The 22,566-nt window shown below is 40.8% G+C and overlaps 2 long non-coding RNA genes across 2 annotated transcripts; both read left to right on the top strand.

The window, feature by feature from the left end:
• The first annotated feature begins 216 nt into the window (after nt 1-216).
• LOC129860386 (uncharacterized) lies at nt 217-3,631 on the top strand. Its single transcript, XR_008760358.1, has 4 exons — nt 217-1,504; nt 1,716-1,820; nt 2,095-2,197; nt 2,424-3,631. It is a non-coding gene; the product is annotated as an uncharacterized LOC129860386 (long non-coding RNA).
• A 4,862-nt stretch (nt 3,632-8,493) lies between these two features.
• LOC129860385 (uncharacterized) lies at nt 8,494-17,260 on the top strand. Its single transcript, XR_008760357.1, has 4 exons — nt 8,494-8,704; nt 9,955-14,575; nt 15,271-15,331; nt 16,083-17,260. It is a non-coding gene; the product is annotated as an uncharacterized LOC129860385 (long non-coding RNA).
• The last annotated feature ends 5,306 nt before the right edge of the window (nt 17,261-22,566 follow it).

Here is a 22,566-nt window from a genome sequence, read left to right as displayed (position 1 = left end):
ACTACAAAAAAGCCAGTATACTTTACCCTTTGTGGATTCGAACCCACGTAGCTACTTCAGGTCTCAGGAAGGCAGCAGCGTTGTTAAATTACTTAGCCATCCGCTTCACTATGATCCTGGGTTGTGTTTATTAAGCATTAAACAGACTGAAAAAAGAGGACTTATCCAATAAGAAACACACATTTTTGTGTTCCGTTGCAAAACATTTCCCGTTTGCCTGCTCTAATGAACACGACCCTTTCATCTTCAGTTGTCTTTCTTCTCTTACCTATGATCCTGATTTCCAGAGTAGCCCTGGCCTCAATCTGCAGGACCAACCTGTACATCCCAGAGTGGGCTCTCTCAGCCGAGCGGATGAACAGGAGATAGTCCACGCTGGAACTGCGTGTGCTGCTAACTCAAATGTCAACTTCTTCCCCATCCTCACTGTTAGTCTACACCTGTTGTTCACAAAGCATGTGACAATTGAAATTGTATTTGACACCAGTAGAGAGCACGTGGAGCAGACACAGATCCTCTCCATGCCACCTGGTAGGAGCGGCCTGCCAGGGAGCGTTTCTTACCCTATTAGACAAAGCAATACTTTGTTCAGAATAGAAACAAATGAAGGAACAAACAGTAGCTGTCAATGGCTAACTGCAGTGGTACCTTGTAAACTTCACGAGATATTGGGCACCTAATAAGATGTTCAAGTTTGATAAGCTTGTCCCATATAGAGTGATTCTGTAGAACACATAGCATTCAGCTTCGGTTCATACTTCATAATACATGAAACCATTGCGGTGTAATGGGTAACTTTGAACAACAGACCTGGAAGGGGATGGTCAGATTAATTTTGTCGCCCTACTCTTCTGGGGTCGGTTGCACAAGTTGGGCATAAAAATGTTGGCCGTAAATGCTAGGTCGGGCGTAGCTACGTCCGACTTTGGGATCAGAATTTACACCTATTGCACCAAACACAAAATAAGACTAGTCGAACCTGTCTGGCGTAAGCAATGCACATTCATGAGAGTTGATGCTTTTTTTATGCAAAATCTGGATCCCTACAAATCAGCTGGGCTAGACAATCTGGACCCGCTCTTTCTAAAATTATCTCCCCGAAATTGTTGCAACCCCTATTACTAGCCCAAGTCTATATTGCTGTCATCAAGGAAAAGGGTGGCTACTTTGAAGAATCCCAAAAAATTAAACATATTTCGATTTTTTTAACACACTTTTTTGGTTACTACATGATTCGACATGTGTAATTTCATAGTTTTGATGTCTTCACTATTATTCTACAATGTAGAAAATAGTAAAAAATAAAGAAAAACCCTTGAATGAGTAGGTGTGTCGAAACTTTTGACTGGTAATGTATATAGAAATACAGCATGGCTCTTGTAGCAATTTATTCTCTTCACCTCTGTGTCTTTTCTAAGGTCGCAGAGGAGTTTTCCAGAAGTCATCCTCCCACCCGGGGACACCTGGATCTTCAACAGAGAGGATGCCGAAAGGATTGCCAATGGTACGACTACCATACTACAATACCAGTGACCTAGTCGGTTACCATAGTGCTGTGGAATACCAATTCAGAGTGGGGTCCCTGCACGCTATCATATATCCAAAGGGATATTGGAAAGGGCATGTATAAGACAATGTTCTTATGAGGGTGCTGTTTGGTGTAATGAACTGAACAATACGCTTTGACTGGTTAATGATGGGTATGATTTTGTTAGGGGGTGGAATCAGAGCGTTCAGCCCGCACCCCTTTACCTCAGGAGCTCCAAGACACCAATCAGGGAAGAGACCAGGGGCATGTGTGGATAGATCCAAACTACGAGGTGAGTACTGAGAGACACACAGTAGGTTGCATTCTGATTCTCTACCCTTTTCTCGAAGTGTACACTTCTTATCATTGATTTAGCAGGGGTGGAAACTCCAGCCAATGCTCACACCAATGCAATGTTTCAAATCCATGACAGGTAGTGTGCAAGTGCACACTTTGCGAGAAGGGTAGAGAATCAGGACGCAACCATACTGATAATACCACTTTGAATCCTCAACAATGACACAGTAAACATCTCTGTTGCGTCCATGATCTCTGTTTATGTACAGTATGTACTCCAAGGCATCTACAGTGGCCCAGTATATCCATTGGACAGAAGAGAAAACAGACAGTCTGATATCCATGGTGACAGAACACAGAGAGAGACATCAGGTAGCTAGTATGATATGGAGTTTTTGACTATGCCCATGACGATCGTGTAAATGAACCACCTATGTATCATCGATTTCCAGAGTTGAGCAAATACCAGCATGGTATAACTATAGCAAATGTCTCTTCTGATGGTGTTACACTGTACAATATTGTCCTTGTCAGGTTTTCATGTTATCAATTGCTCTTTCTTATACACTTATTTTCCCTCTATCTCTGTCATCCTCAGAATCTCAGTCTAGTTCTAGATGGTCCACACCAGATCCCACAAAAAAAGGTACAATTGTCAAATTAATTACAGTCTCCACAATATGCACCTTGATAAAATGTAAATCACTTGATGGAATACAAATAACTAACATATTTTTTTTAATTATGTTTTTTTTCTCAATCAAAGCCAAATTCAAACGTTTTGATTCTCATCTGATTCCTTACAATTAGGTCAAGTTGCAATATCTCTGACAGCCAACAGAGGGAAACAGAGACACATGGCTCTATGATTCTCGATGTAGTTACACCCAAACTCCTCTCTCTCTTTCTCTCTCTCAATTCAATTCAAAGGGCTTTACTGGCATGGGGAACACATGTTTACATCGCCAAATCAAGTGAAATAGACAATAAACGAAAGTGAAATACGCAATCAAATATGAACAGTAAACATTACTGTTTACAACAAAACTACAACAAAAGTTTCAAAGGAATAGACATTTCAAATGTCATACCATGGCTATGTACAGTGTTGTAACAATTTGCAAATAGTTAAATTGCAAAAGGAAAAATAAATATGGGTTGTACTTACAATGGTGTTTGTTCTTCACTGGTTGACCTTTTCTTGTGGCAACAGGTCACAAATCTTGCTGCTGTGATGGCACACTCTGGTATGTCACCTAATAGATATGGTAGTTTATCAAAATTGGATTTGTTTTTTAATTCTTTGTGGGTCTGTATAATCTGAGGGAAATACTGTATGTCTCTAAGTGTAACCTAACCCCTAAGCCTACAATTGCCTTTTTCCTTGTGGGGACGAGCGAAATGTCCCCACTTATCCGAATGTTCCTTGTTTTACTATCATTGTGATTACTTATGGTCCCCACAAGGATAGTAAAACCAAACACACACAAACACACACACACACACACAATATCATAGATTTTCTATTGGCACTATTACTACTTTGGCATTCTCAAGCTTTCCTGCTATTCATTAATTACTACAGCTCCCTTTTTTCACACACAACATCCATGACTTCCATTCATTCTGTGCATTGGAGTCATACACATTGTATTAAAGTATCAACTTTTCCTCATAAGGAGAGGGTGAGTGAAGAGGAGCAGATAGAGAGGATGAGGAGACATCAGAAAAGGCTAGCCAATCAGAGGAAACCACTCATTCCCGGGTCTCACGACCCAAACCCAGTGTCAAAGTTCAGATCCAAAAGAAGAGGTTGGTTAAATGTTTTTTTATTTAACTAGGCAAGTTAGAACAAATTCATATTTACAATGACGGCCTACCCCAGCCAAACCTGGAAGACGCAGGGCCAATTGTGCGCCGCGCTATGGGACTCCCAATCACGGCCGGATGTGATTCAGCCTGGACTCGAACCATGGACTGTAGTGACGCCTCTTGCACTGAGATCCAGTGCCTTAGACCACTGCACCACTTGGGAGGATGAGTGTGTAATGGATTTCCATACGATCCATGTATATACACTGCTCAAAAAAATAAAGGGAACACTTAAACAACACAATGTAACTGCAAGTCAATCACACTTCTGTGAAATCAAACTGTCCACTTAGGAAGAAACACTGATTGACAATAAATTTCACATGCTGTTGTGCAAATGGAATAGACAAAAGGTGGAAATTATAGGCAATTAGCAAGACACCCCCCAAAACAGGAGTGATTCTGCAGGTGGTGACCACAGACCACTTCTCAGTCCCTATGCTTCCTGGCTGATGTTTTGGTCACTTTTGAATGCTGGCGGTGCTCTCACTCTAGTGGTAGCATGAGACGGAGTCTACAACCCACACAAGTGGCTCAGGTAGTGCAGTTCATCCAGGATGGCACATCAATGCGAACTGTGGCAAAAAGGTTTGCTGTGTCTGTCAGCGTAGTGTCCAGAGCATGCAGGCGCTACCAGGAGACAGGCCAGTACATCAGGAGACGTGGAGGAGGCCGTAGGAGGGCAACAACCCAGCAGCAGGACCGGTACCTCCGCCTTAGTGCAAGGAGGTGCACTGCCAGATCCCTGAAAAATGACCTCCAGCAGGCCACAAATGGCCACAAATGTGCATACAACCTGTATTTTTTAGTCAAGTTAATGATTAGTTATTGATTAGATGAGGTGCCTCTCCCAAGATTTCTCCCGACATTTTCTTTGCAGCTTGGCTACTATTCTCATTGTATAACCACGATTTGTGCCGCTAAATATGCACATTTTCGAACAAACAATATATGTATTGTGTAATATGATGTTATAGGACTGTCATCTGATGACGTTTTGAGAAGTTTAGTGAAAAATGTTATATCTTTTGCTGGTTTATTCGCTATCGCTAACATGCATGAATCAATGCTGCTGTGTGGTTGGCTATTGTAGTAAGCTAATATAATGCTAAATTGTGTTTTCGCTGTAAAACATTTAAAGAATCTGAAATATTGGCTGGATTCACAAGATCTTTGTCTTTCATTTGCTGTATGCTGTGTATTTTTCATAAATGTTTTATGATGAGTATTTAGGTAATTCACGTTGGTCTCTGTAGTTATTCTAGTTGCTTTGGTGAGAGGTGTGATGGTGGCTGCAATGTAAAACTATGATTATACCTGAAATATGCACATTTTTCAAACAAAACATATGCTATACAATAAATATGTTATCAGACTGTCATCTGATGAAGTTGTGTCTCGGTTAGTGACTATTTATATCTTTATTTGGTCGAATTTGTGATGGAAAAAAATGGTGGAAAAAAAAGTTGTGCCTTTTGCTATGGTGGTTAGCTAATAGAAATACATATTGTGTCTTCCCTGTAAAACAAAAAATCAGAAATGATGGCTGGATTCACAAGATGTGTATCTTTCATTTGGTGTCTTGGACTTGTGATTTCATGAACATTTTATTATATGATATCCCTGTGGCTTTAGGCTAGGCTATGCTAGTCAGCTTTTTTGATGGGGGGGGATCCCGGATCCGGGTTTGTGACTCGTTAGCATGCCACATATCTCAAAGTCACAATTTGGCAGATGCCCTTCTATTCAACTGCCTTTTGATTCATGATATACATCCATTGATTCCAAAATAATACAACTTATGAATGCCTCATTAAACACAGACAAAGACTCTTTCATGTTACAGGTTCAGGGACATGCTACTCTCTGAACCTCTGCCCCGGACCCTAACCTTTGCATCACCCCTGAGCAGAGAGAGGCTAAACTGAGACGTGTGGAGAGGATCAGGGAGAGAGTCATCCAGAGGTGTGTGTGTGTGTGTGTGTGTGTGTGTGTGTGTGTGTGTGTGTGTGTGTGTGTGTGTGTGTGTGTGTGTGTGTGTGTGTGTGTGTGTGTGTGTGTGTGTGTGTGTGTGTGTGTGTGTGTGTGTGTGTGTGTGTGTGTGTGTCATTCAGAAAGCTGGGTCATGATAAATCTCTTCTGTGACAGCTCAGTATGTTTCACTATGTAGAGAGACACTTAGAAGGGAAATCAATTACTCTAACTCCATGTCCATAGACCTGTCTCTGTGTTGCTATATGTTCTTGTCATGTGTTTTTCTTATACGTTTGCATGCATCTACAAATCTAGCTTTAATCTAAGGGCTTTTCTTCCACCTCTTTCTGCTCTTCCTCCCGATGTCTCGCTCTCTCTCAGTGCAGTCAGAGAGAGTGCCATGGCGACCGGCCATCCACTGATCAGGAGGGAGAAACAGGAGCTCCACAACACTCCTTCTACACAAACCTATGACAAGGCCAGAAATAGCAGGGAGATGTCAGGTACTCATTTAGCCATAATGCTTAGGTACAAACACTCAATCAGTTATTTTTTTTTGTCCTTTCTGCTACATTACTCTCGTTAATATACAGTCTACACTTTACTACATTCAGAGAATCACACCAATTCCAGAACTTTCTGTACTTTTCAGTGTCTGGACCTTGTGAGGATGTATGCGGAGGCTGGTGCCATAGTGATGGAGCAGTTCTTTGTAGGTGCAGGACAGTAGAACCTCATACCCCTGGAGAGACACTGCTATATGCAGATGAGGGAAAGGGACATATGAAAGGCCACGAACGTCATATTGGGAACAAAACACAACACGAAGGTCAGAGTGAAAGAAAGGGTGAATGAAACATAAAAAAGAAAAGAAACCGTCCACTTCTTCCAATCAGATGTCCTCGATGACTGTATACCAGACCGATGGAGGCCAGCGATTCAAGAGGAGGTGCGAGGAGGAAGAACACGAGGAGGACCAAGAAGAACTCTCCACCAATCATGGTGAAAGCAGTTCTCTGTCCACCAATCGGAGAGCAGAATGGTTCCTCTTAACCAATCAGTGGCGAGAGTTCATACCTTTACGAGTCCACGGAATAGAGTCGCTGTGGCATGAGGAAAGCTCGAATGTGGACAAATATCCAATATCTCATGATGCAGGAACTGATTCCAATGGCGACACATTTTCTGTCAGTGAAAGTTTAGAGAAAATGTTGGAGAATCATGCCCTCTTCAATAGAATCACAAGTGACATCAATCTATCAGACACAGACTGACTGATGGACAATCAGTATCCAATCAGGGAGAGAAGATGGAGGGGCAACCAGTGAGATTTCAAGAGCAGATGAAGTATAGTATGGTAAGACCAACATATCAACAAATCGAAGGTTGCCACCCTTCAGAACCCTCCACAAATCATGGTACAGCCACAGACGATAGTGGAGACATCGCTACAACCAATGAGCAGCAAGACTCAACATCTATGGACCTGAACGCACAACTAACACTATCTGGTAATCAAACAACATGTGCATCAACCAAACCAGTACATGACCTATGCATCTATGAAGAGATACCGGACAATGACGCCTTGTCCAAAGCAACGGAGGAACCCAGTCAAGAGAGTCAAGGGAAAATCAAGAAAAGTAAGGAATCAAGGAAACCTAATCCCGAATCGTCGGGTAATCCTGAATCAGAACAGGCTCCCTCTATGGATACATGTCGAAGGGCAAAAACAGGAGAAGGAAATTGTGGAATAGTTGAGACAGTAGATATGAAGGTAGAACAGGAGGGATCTTCAGAGTTGAATGTGGGCAATATCAGTTTAGGTGGAGAGAGTGAAGAGGTGGTCCAAAAAAGAGGTAGCCTATCCAAAGCCAAATCTTTAGGCCCATATGAGGGTGAAAGTGTGGATCGAAGTGCCTCGTTTGGAAGAGGGAGAGTAACAGTACTGCCGACAAGTTTATAGAGAGACCACAAAAATTGAGGATGACAAAACATATGTAGTACAATAGAGACTAGAGTAGTGAGAAAGATGGGGGGAAGTATAAAAATGATGGAGGGAAATAGTGTATTGAGGAGAAGAGAAGAGCGAATTTGGGGGAATGGGACTGTTATCAGAATAGGAGAATGATGTAATAGGATCACGTTTCAGGGAGAGATATTGATGGTTACCAATAAATAATCAATAACAGTTAAACATCTGAAGTAATTTTTTATGTTATATCCTGGAAAAATTGATGATCAGAAAATAAATCTATGATCAGGATATGCTACCAACAGAAAAGTACGTACATGGAATTCACCCTAAAATCTGTATATACTATATGTATACATTGTGATCGTTTGTAGTATGAATATAATTTAATGTCAAATGTCTGAGGTTACAGAGTCATTCCACCCAGTTTACATATCTAACACGGAGCAAATACACACGTATCACAGTTGGATATATTATTCACAAATCACGTATTATTATTCTTACTGTTTAACATGAATTGTGCTTGTGTTTTGTATCTCAAATGTCTTATTTAATAAACAAATATTTGCCATTACCATGTGTTGCACTGAAACTATTATTATAAAATTAGGAACATAAATTACATATGTGGGAGGAATGCACGTATATTTGCTCTTGTTTCGTCAATAGTGCTTTCTTTCCTTCAACACTGGTCTCCTAGATTCCTACTCCCTCTGGTTAACTCTTCTCTGAACAGGCCGAATGCAGAATTGCGCTGTTATTTTTTTAAACGCCTTTGTCACTTTAAATCCTTGCTGCGTCTCAGTCAATGACATCACTGTCTGAGAACACATTACATCACCACTTGCTGGGCTCTCTTGCAGCTTAAAAACAGCCATACCTTCTGAATTGACTGTACCAAACGCAACCAGCTTATCCGTTTACCTGAGATATGCTATCAATATCGGTATACTGTATTCTATATGGAAACTACATTTATATCACACAATGTCTTGTTTGTTTATTTATTTGAAAGAACAGTCAATGCAATGGAATTGAATATAGGCTAGTATACGGTATGTACATGGTCTACTACTCACACATTAACATATTCAGAATACAACATGACAACTACATTTACAAACTGCACACTAATTCATGTAATAAACATATAATAATATTATTGTCATATTGTATTGACTATAATGGTCAATACAATACAGTACTTAGCCCGGAATGGATAGTTTAGCCTACTTTTATGTCATGTATTTTTATTTTATTTTTAAATACTCCTGCGTTATAATAGCGTAACATAAAAGATAAAAGATACAAACAACTATTTACAGATGTAGAATCTTAATTTGCTGAGAATTTTCCTGCATGGCAGGAAATGCAAACGTGTAGTGTATTTGAGGTTTAAAAAGGCTTCTAAAGTGTGTAATTTTCACTTTTAAATATCAGACTTGATTTGCCCTAACGAAAAATGTTTCAACCCCGACAAAAAAAAATCCATTATTATAATCCACATAATAATTTACATTTTCTGTTGCTGCAGTTTTATTTTCCTGCTGATGCAAGCTGGTTCAAATGAATATCCTACATCTGTAGAAATGTACATTCGGTTAAATATTCACTGATTGGTGCAGTGAGTGAAATTACAAACATCAGAGGCCACGCAGACTCAGTCTCAACCTTTAAGTCTTTACTGAAGACTTATCTCTTCAGTAGGTCATATGATTGAGTGTAGTCTGGCCCAGGAGTGTGAAGGTGAACGGAAAGGCTCTGGAGCAACGAACCGCCCTTGCTGTCTCTCCAGGGCCGGTTCCCCTCTCTCCACTGGGATTCTCTGCCTCTAACCCTGTTACTGGGGCTGAGTCACTGGCTTGCTGGTGCTCTTTCATGCCGTCCCTAGGAGGGGTGCGTCACTTGAGTGGGTTGAGTTACTGACGTGAACTTCCTGTCTGGGTTGGCGCCCCCCCTTGGTTGTGCTGTGATGGAGACCTTTGTGGGCTATACTCGGCCTTGTCTCAGGATTGTAAGTTGGTGGTTGAGGATATCCCTCTAGTGGTGTGGGGGCTGTGCTTTGGCAGAGTGGGTGGGGTTATATCCTTCCTGTTTGGCCCTGTCCAGGGGTTTCTTCGGATGGGGCCACAGTGTCTCCTGACCGCTCCTGTCTCAGCCTCCAGTATTTATGCTGCAGTAGTTTATGTGTCGGGGGGCTAGGGTCAGTTGGTTATACCTGGAATACTTCTCCTGTCTTATCCAGTGTCCTGTGTGAATTTAAGTATGCTCTCTCTAATTCTCTCGTTCTCTCTTTCTCTCTGAGAACCTGAGCCCTAGGACCATACGTCAGGACTACCGGGCATGCTGACACCTTGCTGTCCCCAGTCCGCCCGGCCTTGCTGTTATTCCAGTTTCAACTGTTTCTGCCTGCGGTTACGAAACCCCTACCTGTCCCAGACCTGCTGTTTTCAACTCTTAATGATCGGCTATGAAAAGCCAACTGAGATTTATTCCTGATTATTATTTGACCATGCTTGTCATTTATGAACATTTTGAAAATCTTGGCTCTCTCTAATTTTCTCCTTCTCTCTTTCTCTCGGAGGACCTGAGCCCTAGGACCATACGTCGGGACTACCGGCCGTGGTGACTCCTTGCTGCCCCCAGTCCGCCTGGCCTTGCTGCTATTCCAGTTTCAACTCTTCTGCCTGCGGTTATGGAACCCCTACCTGTCCCAGACCTGCTGTTTTCAACTCTTAATGATCGGCTATGAAAAGCCAACTGAGATTTATTCCTGATTATTATTTGACCATGCTTGTCATTTATGAACATTTTGAAAATCTTGGCTCTCTCTAATTTTCTCCTTCTCTCTTTCTTTCTCTCGGAGGACCTGGGCCCTAGGACCATGCATCGGGACTGCCGCCCGTGGTGACTCCTTGCTGTCCCCAGTCCGCCTGGCCTTGCTGCTATTCCAGTTTCAGCTGTTCTGCCTGCGGTTATGGAACCGCCACCTGTCCCAGATCTGTTGTTTTTCAACTCTTAATGATCAGCTATGAAAAGCCAACTGAAAATTATTCATGATTATTATTTGACCATGCTTGTCACTTATGAACGTTTTTGAACATCTTGGCATAGTTCTGTTATAATCTCCACCCGGCACAGCCAGAAGAGGACTGGCCACCCCTCATAGCCTGGTTCCTCTCTAGGTTTCTTCCTAGGTTTTGGCCTTTCTAGGGAGTTTTTCCTAGCCACCGTGCTTCTACACCTGCATTCTAGCTGTTTGGGGTTTTAGGCTGGGTTTCTGTACAGCACTTCGAGATATTATCTGATGTACGAAGGGCTATATAAAATAAAATTGATTGAAAATTGATTGATTTTACGAACTAAAAAAGTTATTTGTACAAGTATAGTTTCAACCTCTCCCTGTCTGTGTCTGTAAACCAACATGTTTCAAGCAGACCGCCATAGTCCCTGTGCCCAAGAACACTAAGGTAACCTGCCAAAATGACTACCGACCCATAGCACTCACGTCTGTTGCCATGAAGTGCTTTGAAAGGCTGGTCATGGCTCACATCAACACAATTATCACAGAAACCTAGACCTACTCCAATTTGTATACCGTCCGAACAGATCCACATATGAAGCTTCCTGCCATCCAGGACCTCTATACCAGGCGGTGTCAGAGGAAGGCCCTAAAAATTGTCAAAGACTCCAGCCACCCTAGTCATAGACTGTTCTCTCTGCTACCAAAGTCTAGGTCCAAGAGGCTTCTAAACAGCTTCTACTCCCAAGCCATAAGTCTACTGTACATCTAATCAAATGGCTACCCAGACTATTTGCATCCCCTACTCCCCCCTCTTTTACGCTACTGCTACTCTCTCTATCATTATCTATGCATAAGTCACTTTAATAATTCTGCTCATATGTATATATTACCTTGAATTACCGTGACTAACCGGTGCACCCCTCACATTGACTCTGTACCGGTACCCCCTTTATATAGCCACGCTATTGTTACTGCTGCTCATTAATTATTGTTACTTTCATTTCTTATTTTTTAAGTATTTTGTAATGGTCCTAGCCCTCACCCTCCGATCCAACAGGTCCCAGACGTGCTCAATGGGATTGAGATCCGGGCTCTTTGCGGGCCATGGCAGAACACTGACATTCCTGTCTTGCAGGAAATCATGCACAGAACGAGCAGTATGGCTGGTGGCATTGTCATGCTGGAGGGTCATGTCAGGATGAGCCTGCAGGAAGGGTACCACATGAGGGAGGAGGATGTCTTCCCTGTACCGTACAGCATTGAGATTGCCTGCAATGACAACAAGCTCAGTCCGATGATGCTGTGACACACCGCCCCAGACCATGACGGACCCCCCACCTCCAAATCAATCCCGCTCCAGAGTACAGGCCTCGGTGTAACACTCATTCCTTCGACGATAAATGCAAATCCGACCATCACCCCTGGTGAGAGAAAACCGTGACTCGTCAGTGAAGAGCACTTTTTGCCAGTCCTGTCTGGTCCAGCGACGGTGGGTTTGTGCCCATAGGCAACGTTGTTACCGGTGATGTCTGGTGAGGACCTGCCTAACAACAGGCCTACAAGCCCTCAGTCCAGCCTCTCACAGCCTATTGCGGACAGTCTGAGCACTGATGGAGGGATTGTGCGTTCCTGGTGTAACTCAGGCAGTTGTTGTTGCCATCCTGTACCTGTCCCGCAGGTGTGATGTTTTGATGTACCGATCCTGTGCAGGTGTTGTTACACGTGGTCTGCCACTGCGAGGACAATCAGCTCTCCGTCCTGTCTCCCTGTAGCGCTGTCTTAGGTGTCTCACAGTATGGATATTGCAATTTATTGCCCTGGCCACATATGCAGTCCGCATGCCTCCTTGCAGCATGCCTAAGGCACGTTCACGCAGATGAGCAGGGACCCTGGGCATCTTCCTTTTGGTGTTTTTCAGTCAGTAGGAAGGCCTCTTTAGTGTCCTAAATTTTCATAACTGTGACCTTAATTGCCTACCGTCTGTAAGCTGTTAGTGTCTTAATGACTGTTCCACAGGTGCATGTTCATTAATTGTTTATGGTTCATTGAACAAGCATGGAAAACAGTGTTTCAACCCTTTACATTGAAGATCTGTGAAGTTATTCGTTTTTTTACTAATTATATTTGAAAGACAGGGTCCTTAAAAAGAGACGTTTCTTTTTTTGCTGAGTTTATATTCAAACTAGCCTAAAGCACACTATATTCACTTTTCTTTGTTAGGGTTTTATCATGTTATGCACTGTAAAACATTTCCTGTAAAATTACAGTAACAAATTGGCATTCATTTTCCAGTAAGTTACTGTCATTTATTTTACAGTAGAGCTACTGTAAAATTTTACTTTACCACACATATTACTGTAATCTACTTTACATTATCGAGTCAGTAATTGTAATCTAATTTACAGTACCAATTTACAGTACAAACAGCATATTATTGTAATGACCCAGTGACATTTACCTTTACTCACATCAGTCATAGCAAGTAACACATTTCTGTAACCATTACTGTTGTAAAATGTTGTAGTTAAGCATACAGTGGTCTTCAGAATATATATCTATGACTATCTCTGCAGAGTGCCAATACAGTACTAAGCTATTTACAGTAACTTGATGCCAGCATCCTGTAAATTATTACAATATCCAAAGCAATTAAAAACAGTACAATACTGTAAAAGTGACAAATAAACTGTATGATAGATATTTTGACAGTATTTTACAGACATTTCAAGGGATTGGAGCAAGCAGGTTGGATGCTAGGCATTTGTACTGTATATTACAGCATATTCATTAATAATAGGAGTGTTTTATTACTTGCACTTCTAGAGGCCTAAACAAAGGCTTCCAAACTTCCCGTCAGCGGAAATAAAATCGCAGCACCCCCACCCCAAACAGCAAGATTTTCCCACAGCTATAGACACGCCTTAAAATATGTTAATGAGACAGTGATTATTTATCCTCCCACAATAATTTTCCACAATGCACCATAATATGTGGCGGCAGGTAGCCTAGTGGTTAGAGCGTTGGACTTGTAATTGTTAGGGAACCACTACCACACATCAGTTAAATTAACGTACAGTGTTCTCACTAACAGGTGCAACAAATATAGCCTCTTACAAGACATCTCTCAAAATATGTTAATGAGTCAGAAACAACAATATCATGCACCCACTAGTGTTCAAAAGTTTTTTTCTGCTCCAAAAATGCATTATGGTATTGTATTCTGAATTGCTGCAATTGGCCAGTAAATTGCTGTAGATTTTCAGTTTGTATTACTGTATTTTTACTGTATTTTGTGGGGGTACAGCATTCTCACTCACGGGTGCAACAAATATAGACTCTTACAAGGCACACCTCAAAATATGTTAATGAGCAAGATACTTTTCCCGCCCACAAAATTTTCCTCAATGCACCATCATTAATTCTATCAAACTCATTTAAGGTAATTTTACAGTGTTTACTGTTGCAATGACAGAAAAGTAGTCTTACAGTGCTCTGCAAAAAAGTATTACAGTGTTTTACTGTGCATTCTGCAGTGTTTTACTTTTGAAATTGCGGAAAAGTCTTATGTGCTGTAAAACACATTAACGGGAATTTATTGTGCATTCTACAGTGTTTTACTGTTGAAATTACAGAAACATCTTACAGTGTGCATAATGCATGGTATGATGATTAAGTATGTCTGTCTGTCAATATGGCCTAGCTGTCTCTCAGAGAAGCTCCTGACCTCAGTGTGCAGTTCGGCGCCGGGCTCAATGTGGGCGGAGTCAAAGGCGTTTAACCTGAACCCTTCCCGTCTCCTTCAAGGTCACCCAAGTTGAGGTAAACGTCTGAGGTATCAACGTCAACGCAAGCGAATCTTAATCGAACCTAATCTACATGGACAAAAATATAAACTACGGAAGTAAGTGAGAGTGTCACTAAGCATAATGTACTTTGTAATATTCGTGTTATACCAGTGCAGTGGTATATTTTTATATAACCAACTACTGCACCAATGTTAGCATAGCGTTAATTAGCACCCATTTGCATGTGAGCTAGCTAATTGCTCACAATGAGGGAATCTTATTTGGACAAATTTGAGCAGTAAGCCTGGGTTTACATGTACAGTTATGTAATCAATTTGTTCGTTGATTTTCTGTGTTTCTTCAATGTATGCCTTGTGTTTGGCTGGCTCTAAATGTGTATTGTTGATGCCAATCCCTTAGTTTCACATAGTGAGTCTACACAGCCTACACATAGTGTATATACAATAATGAAATCACCTGGTCCCAACATACATGGCAAGTCAAGAAGTCATTGTAACTTGTCCACACTGCAAACTGAAGTTAAATAAGAAAAACTTAAACACATTTACGAAGAAAGCATACACATTGCTTTGAAACAGTGTCCAAGGAACAGTTTTTGGCATGTGAGTGCGTTGATGTGAGAAATGGTGTGTTTGCAATCAAAATACATTTTCTGGTCCAGGAACACATGTTGTGAAAAATACTTGGGCTAATTCAGTTCCAACTGTGTTCAAAACTGTTATGCATGCTGAAGTATAAAAAGCTGTTGAATTGTACTTTTTCTTTACTTTCACATACACTGTGTTCACAGAAACATTGCTCGGATCTTGTCCCTTGGACCTTGGAGGACTTTTGGTGTGGATGATGTTCAGGTTAGATATTCCTTTAAATTATTCCACTGAACTGTACCATTTGATTGTCATTAGCTTATTTAAAATTGTACCTTGTTCACACCACAGGGCCTACAAAAGCAAGGTTTCTCAAACAACTGTGGGGTGTTTGTTTTGATGGTAAAATGCTGGCTATTCAGTATATTATATCAGTCCTATTTTCTGTTATAACATATGAAAAGTTATTATTATTTCTGTGCTTGCAGCATACAAAGCACACCATTGTTATTGCTCATACTTTTTCTTGTTTATTATTCTTGACACTTTTGGGGACCTATTTCCTACAGTTTTTAAACTACATACACAATTTATACATCAAACTCCTGCAGAGCTGGATACTGATGTGACATGCTGTGACTTCTTGGGGGGGGTGTCTTCTACATCCTGAAATATATTATTATTATTTACTATTATCATTATTGTTATCATAACTATCAAAGTTAACAACCTACTCTTTCTTAACTTACAGTACGCTCTGTACATTGCAATGGAAGCACAGTGTGATTTCACTGAGGTATCTACAAATTATGAAATTCTCATCACTAGTGGACATAATGTTTTTTGGGATACTCATCCGATTGTGTGATTTTCTTTTTCAAAGGAAAACATGCAGCAAATTAGGCGAGGGTGGTGGCTTTTGTTTGCATGGTGGTTTTGTGAAAGTGGGGTGTAATTTGACTTGATCACCCAATGAGGCAATACTCTTAATATTTATTCTTCCCTTTTCTTCAAGGAAGCAGGTGTTCTTCCCAGGTACACCCTAGAGGCGAACGCCAAACATTTAAAGGCACTGTTTACCCTCCTAGTGTAATTCGGATGGACGGGGAAGACCGCATTACAACCCTTAAAGAACTACAGTTGTATGATGGCCTGGATGAAGAGGAAAATATTCTCCTCAAGGAACCATTCATGTTACAGAAAGATTATGAGATGTTCTATGTGGAAGCAGTTGACAACAAGAAAATAACTGTCTTTGCCTCTTTTGAGGAGCAGGAGTGAAGCCATTTTTGAGGAGAGGTCAAACCTTGTTTTTGTCTGCTGTGTTAATTGCTTCAATTGTTAACTGTTAATTGTGTTAATTGTGTTTAGTAGAGATAATGTAGAAGTCACCGAGTCTCTGATCTCTTTACTGGAGCTGGTATAACTTAATGTACAAAACACATTGTACACACATTCCCTTACATTACGCTAGCTGTCTAGAGCACATCGGACTGCTAGCTTAAGAGGCCCATCGGACAAATTCTTTGGCCACTATACCTATTTTGCCAATTGGCCTGGTTTACCACACGGAGCCCTGCTGATCTGTCTGCCGACGTCACAGCACGAGGGGGCCACAACAGACTTTCTTCCGTCATGACGTCCCTCAAAGGCCCGTCTGCTAGCTTGCCATCACTGGACTCCTATGATCACTTGGCTATGCATGCCTCTCCCTAATGTCAATATGCCTTGTCCGTTGCTGTTTTGGTTAGTAATTATTGCCTTATTTCACTGTCGAGCCTCTAGCCCTGCTCAATACGCCTTAGTTAACCCTTTAGTTCCATCTCCCACACATGCGGTGACATCACCTGGTTTAAATTATATTTCTAGAGACAATTTCTCTTTCATCGTCACTCTATGCACAGGTTTACCCCCACGGTATTCACATCCTACCATACCCTTGTCTGTATATTATGCCTTGAATGGTCCCGTGTGGCTCAGTTGGTAGAGCATGGCGCTTCCAACGCCAGGGTTGTGGCTTCATTTCCCACGGGGGGACCAGGGTTCAATTCCCACGGGGGGAACAGGATGAATATGTATGAACTTTCCAATTTGTAAGTCGCTCTGGATAAGAGCGTCTGCTAAATGTAAATTGAACTTATTCAAGAAAGATCCAGTGTAATACATTATAAAAATAAAGCGAACTGGATGGAATATGGGGAAAAATGCACCAAATTCTTTTTCAATCTTCAATATAGAAATGCTACCAAAAAAACGTATTAAAACTTGTTACAAATGATGGAGTCACGCATGATTCACCAAATTATATTTTGAAAGAGGAAGTAAAGTACTTTAAGAATATGTTTTCATTTCAGGATCCTCCATCTCCACTAACTGAAACTAATTGTATGGATTTTTTCCCCTAATAATAATGTAAAATTAACATCTGTACAGAAAGACTCATGTGAAGGCCTAATTACAGAGGAGGAACTACTTGATGCAATTGGGGCCTTTAAGGATGGGAAAACTCCAGGACTGGCTGGCATACCAGTGGAAGTATACCATTTTTTTTTTGATATACTCAAAGGACCATTATTAGCTTGTTTTAACCACTCCTATATAAATGATAGATTATCAGACACGCAACAAGAAGGTGTGATATCATTATTACTGAAACAGGACCCAAGTGGTATATATAAAGATCCAGTCCATTTAAAAAATTGGAGACCTCTTACACTTCAGTGTTGTGATGCAAAAATCCTAGCAAAATGCTTGGCGCATAGAATAAAAAAAGTTTTGTCAGATATTATTCATCCTAATCAGACAGGTTTTTTACATGGACGATACATTGGAGATAATATAAGGCAAGTACTGGAAACAATAGAACACTATGAAATATCGGGGACACCAGGCCTGGTTTTCATAGCTGATTTTGAAAAGGCTTTTGATAAAGTGCGACTGGAGTTTATATATAAATGCCTAGAATATTTCAATTTTGGGGAATCTCTTATAAAATGGGTAAAAATTATGTATAGTAACCCTAGGTGTAAAATAGTAAATAATGGCTACATCTCAGAAAGTGTTAAACTATCTAGAGGAGTAAAACAAGGTTGTCCACAATCGGCATATCTATTTATTATTGCCATCGAAATGTTAGCTGTTAAAATTAGATCAAACATTAATATTAAGGGATTAGAAATCCAGGGCCTAAAAACTAAGGTGTCATTGTACGCTGATGATTCATGTTTTCTTTTAAAACCACAACTAGAAACTCTCCACGGCCTCTTAGAGGATCTAGATACATTTGCTATCCTCTCTGGATTAAAACCAAATTATGATAAATGTACCATATTACGTATTGGATCACTAAAAAATACACATTTTACATTGCCATGTAGTTTACCAATTAAATGGTCTGACGGAGATGTGGTTTACCACAGGTTACCTATTTGCTTATGGTTTTGCCTACACCTAGTGACCTGCTTTATAAATTATACGAACAAAAAATATTCAATTTTATTCGGAACGGCAAGCCAGATAAAATTAAAAGGGCCTATTTATATAACGAATATGAATTCGGAGGGCAGAAATTATTAAATATTAAAGCATTAGACCTCTCACTAAAGGAATCAGTCATACAAAAGTTATACTTAAATCCAAACTGGTTCTCTAGTAGATTGGTACGAATGTCTCATCCTATGTTCAAGAAGGGCCTTTTTCCCTTTATTCAGATTACACCTGCTCACTTTCGGTTGCTTGAAAAGGAAATAATCTCCAAAATATCTTTATTTTTTAAACAAGTCTTAGAAAGTTGGTTGCAATTTCAGTTTAATCCACCTGAAAGGACGGAACAAATAGTACAACAAATCTTGTGGTTAAATTCAAATATAGTAATTGATAAAAAAAACTGTATTTGTCAAAGAAATGTTTAAAAAAGGTATAATTTTTGTGAATGATATCATAAATAGGACTGGTGGAGTAATGTCACACATGCAGCTAACACAGACATATAGAAATGTCTGCTCTACCCAAAATTACAACCAATTAATTGCAGCATTACCACAAAAATGGAAGAGGCAGGTAGAAGGGGATAAAAGTAAGGAACTTGTATGTCGGCCTTATATTAAAGAACATAAATGGTTAAAGAAAAGTGTGATAAATAAAAACATATACCAATTTCATTTAAGGACCAAAAAACTTACAGCTGTGCCATATAAATTGCAAAATAGTTGGGAAGAGATTTTCGATGTACCCATTCCATGGCACATGGTTTATGAATTGATGCGCAAAACAACGCCGGATTCAAAACTTCGAATTTTTCAATTTAAATTATTGTACAAAATTCTTGCAACTAATAGAATGTTATATATATGGGGGATACAATCTTCCCAGCTCTGTAGATTCTGCTGTGAGGAGGCAGAGTCATTAGACCATTTATTTTGGTATTGTCCGCATGTAGCTCGTTTTTGGTCACAGGTCCAGGAATGGTTGAAGAATTGCAACATTTGCGTAGAACTAACGCTACAGATAGCAATACTGGGGGATCTGAAAAGCCATAGTCAATCAATCAATAATATAATAATTATTTTAGCAAAAAAATGTATTTTTAATTTACAATCCATGGAAGCTATGAGAATAGGAAGATTCAAATCTTTTGTGAAGCATCACAGCACAGTTGAAAAATATATTGCAAATAAAAATCCGAAATGGATGATGTTGGAAGATAGATGGGAAAGGTTGAGTGGAGCTGAAGGGTGGGACTAATAACAAGATAAACAATGTAGGGCATACGGGATCTGTGAAATGTGTATAGGTGCGGAGCTATTGTGAAATAGCACAGTTACAAGTGGAAATCAAACTGGATGGACAACAGAAATAGAGGAAGGACTAAGAACAAACAAGAGAGAACTATTATAAAGTAGACTGTGTCTGTAAAATGTGTATAAGATGTATAAATTGAAGGTAAAAACAGAAATGTTTATCAGTTTACTCCAATGGGGGGATCGGTGGTAGGGTTTGCGGGGAATAATAATAAAGGTATACTCGTTAAAAAAAGTATGTATGTCTATGTAGGTATGTGTATGTATATATGTGTATATGTATGCATACGTGAATGGATATATATATTTACCCCAAAAAATATGGGGGATTGGAAATGATGCAGACAATTACATTGGAAGCAACATTCTTTCCGCAATATTAAGCTGATCCACCCCCAATAAAAAAAAAATATATATATATATATATATATATTTTTTTTTTTTGAATCTATTCTACCGTGCACAGAAATCTGCTCCTTTTACTCTCTGTTCTGAACGTATTAGACGACCACTTCTTTTAGCCTTTAGCCGTACCCTTATCCGACTCCTCCTCCTCCGCTCTTCCTCTGGTGATGTGGAGGTTAATCCAGGCCCTGCAGTGCCTAGCTCCACTCCCATTCCCGAGGCGCTCTTATTTGTTGACTTCTGTAACCGTAAAAGCCTTGGTTTCATGCATATTAACATTAGAAGCCTCCTCCCTAAGTTTGTTTTATTCACTGCTTTAGCACACTCTGCCAACCTGGATGTCCTAGCCGTGTCTGAATCCTGGCTTAGGAAGACCAACAAAAACCCTGAAATGTCCATCCCTAACTACAACATTTCCCGACAAGATAGAAATGCCAAAGGGGGCGGAGTTGCAATCTATTGCTGGGATATCCTGCAGGGTTCTATATTACTATCCAGGTCTGTTCCCAAAAAATTTAAGCTTCTACTTTTAAAAATCCACCTCTCCAGAAACAAGTCTCTGATGTTGCCGCTTGCTATAGACCACCTTCTGCCCCCAGCTGTGCCCTGGATACCATATGCGAATTGATTGCCTCCCATCTATCTTCAGAGCTCGTGCTGCTAGGTGACCATAACTGGGACATGCTTAACACCCTGGCCATCCTACAATCTAAGTTTGATGCTCTCAATCTCACACAAATGATCAATGAACCCACCAGGTACAACCCCAAAGCCGTAAACACGGGCACCCTCATAGATATCATCCTAACAAACCTGCCCTCCAAACACACCTCTGCTGTCTTCAACCAGAATCTCGCTGTCTTCAACCAGAATCTCAGCGATCACTGCCTCATTGCCTGCGTCCGTAATGGGTCTGCGGTCAAGCGACCACCCTTTATCACTGTCAAATGCTGCCTAAAACACTTCAGCGAGCAGTTCTTTCTAATCGACCTGACCCTGGTATACTGGAAGGATATTGACCTCATTCTGTCAGTGGAGGACGCCTGGTTGTTCTTTAAAAGTGCCTTCCTCACCATCTTAAATAAGCATGCCCGATTCACAAAATGTAAAACCAGGAACAGATTTAGCCCTTGGTTCACTCCAGACCTGACTGCCCTTGACCAGCACAAAAACATTCTGTGGCGTACTGCATTAGCATCTAATAGCCCCCGCGATATGCAACTTTTCAGGGAAATTAGGAACCAATATACACAGGCAGTTAGGAAAGCAAAGGCAAGCTTTTTCAAACAGATATTTGCATCCTGTAACACTAATTCCAAAATGTTCTGGGACACTGTAAAGTCCATGGAAAATAAGAGCACCTCCTCCCAGCTGCCCACTGCACTGAAGCTCGGAAACACTGTCACCACCTATAAACCCGCGATAATTGAGAATTTCAATAAGCATTTTTCTCTGGCTGGCCATGCTTTCCACCTGGCTACCCCGACGCCGGTGAACAGCCCTGCACACCTCACTGCAACTTGCCAAAGCCTCCCCCATTTCTCCTTCACCCAAATCCAGATAGCTTGTAACGATTGTCGTCTGGAGAAGGAGAGGAGGACCAAGGTGCAGCGTGGTAAGTGGTTATATTTTTTAATAAAATACGAAAACGCTTGACAACCAACAAAAACGACAAACGAACAGTCCTGAAAGGTGAAACAAAACACTAAACAGGAAACAACCACCCACAACCAAAATGGGGAAAACAGGCTACCTAAATATGATTCTTAATCAGAGACAACGATCGACAGCTGCCTCTGATTGAGAACCATATCAGGCCAGACATAGAAATACTACAACATAGAAAACAGAACATAAACTACCCACCCCAACTCACGCCCTGACCAACCTAACACAAAGACATAAAAATAAACTAAGGTCAGAATGTGACATAGCTGATGTTCTGAAAGAGCTACAAAATATGTATTCCTACAAATCAGTAGGGCTAGACAATCTGGACCCTCTCTTCCTAAAATTATCCGCCAAAATTGTTGCAACCCCTATTACTAGCTTGTTCAACCTCTCTTTCGTATCGTCTGAGATCCCCAAAGATTGGAAAGTTGCCGCGGTCATCCCCCTCTTCAAAGGGGGAGACACTCTAGACCCAAACTGCTACAGACCTATATCTATCCTACCCTGCCTTTCTAAGGTCTTCGAATGCCAAGTTAGCAAACAGATCACCGACCATTTCAAATCCCACCATACCTTTTCCGCTATGCAATCTGGTTTCTGAGCTGGTCATGGGTGCACCTCAGC

The sequence above is a fragment of the Salvelinus fontinalis genome, chromosome 8 (assembly GCF_029448725.1).
Source record: "Salvelinus fontinalis isolate EN_2023a chromosome 8, ASM2944872v1, whole genome shotgun sequence".
Lineage (NCBI taxonomy): Eukaryota > Metazoa > Chordata > Actinopteri > Salmoniformes > Salmonidae > Salvelinus > Salvelinus fontinalis.
Note: the sequence above shows the minus strand (reverse complement) of the source record. Positions and strands in the feature narration are given on the sequence as shown.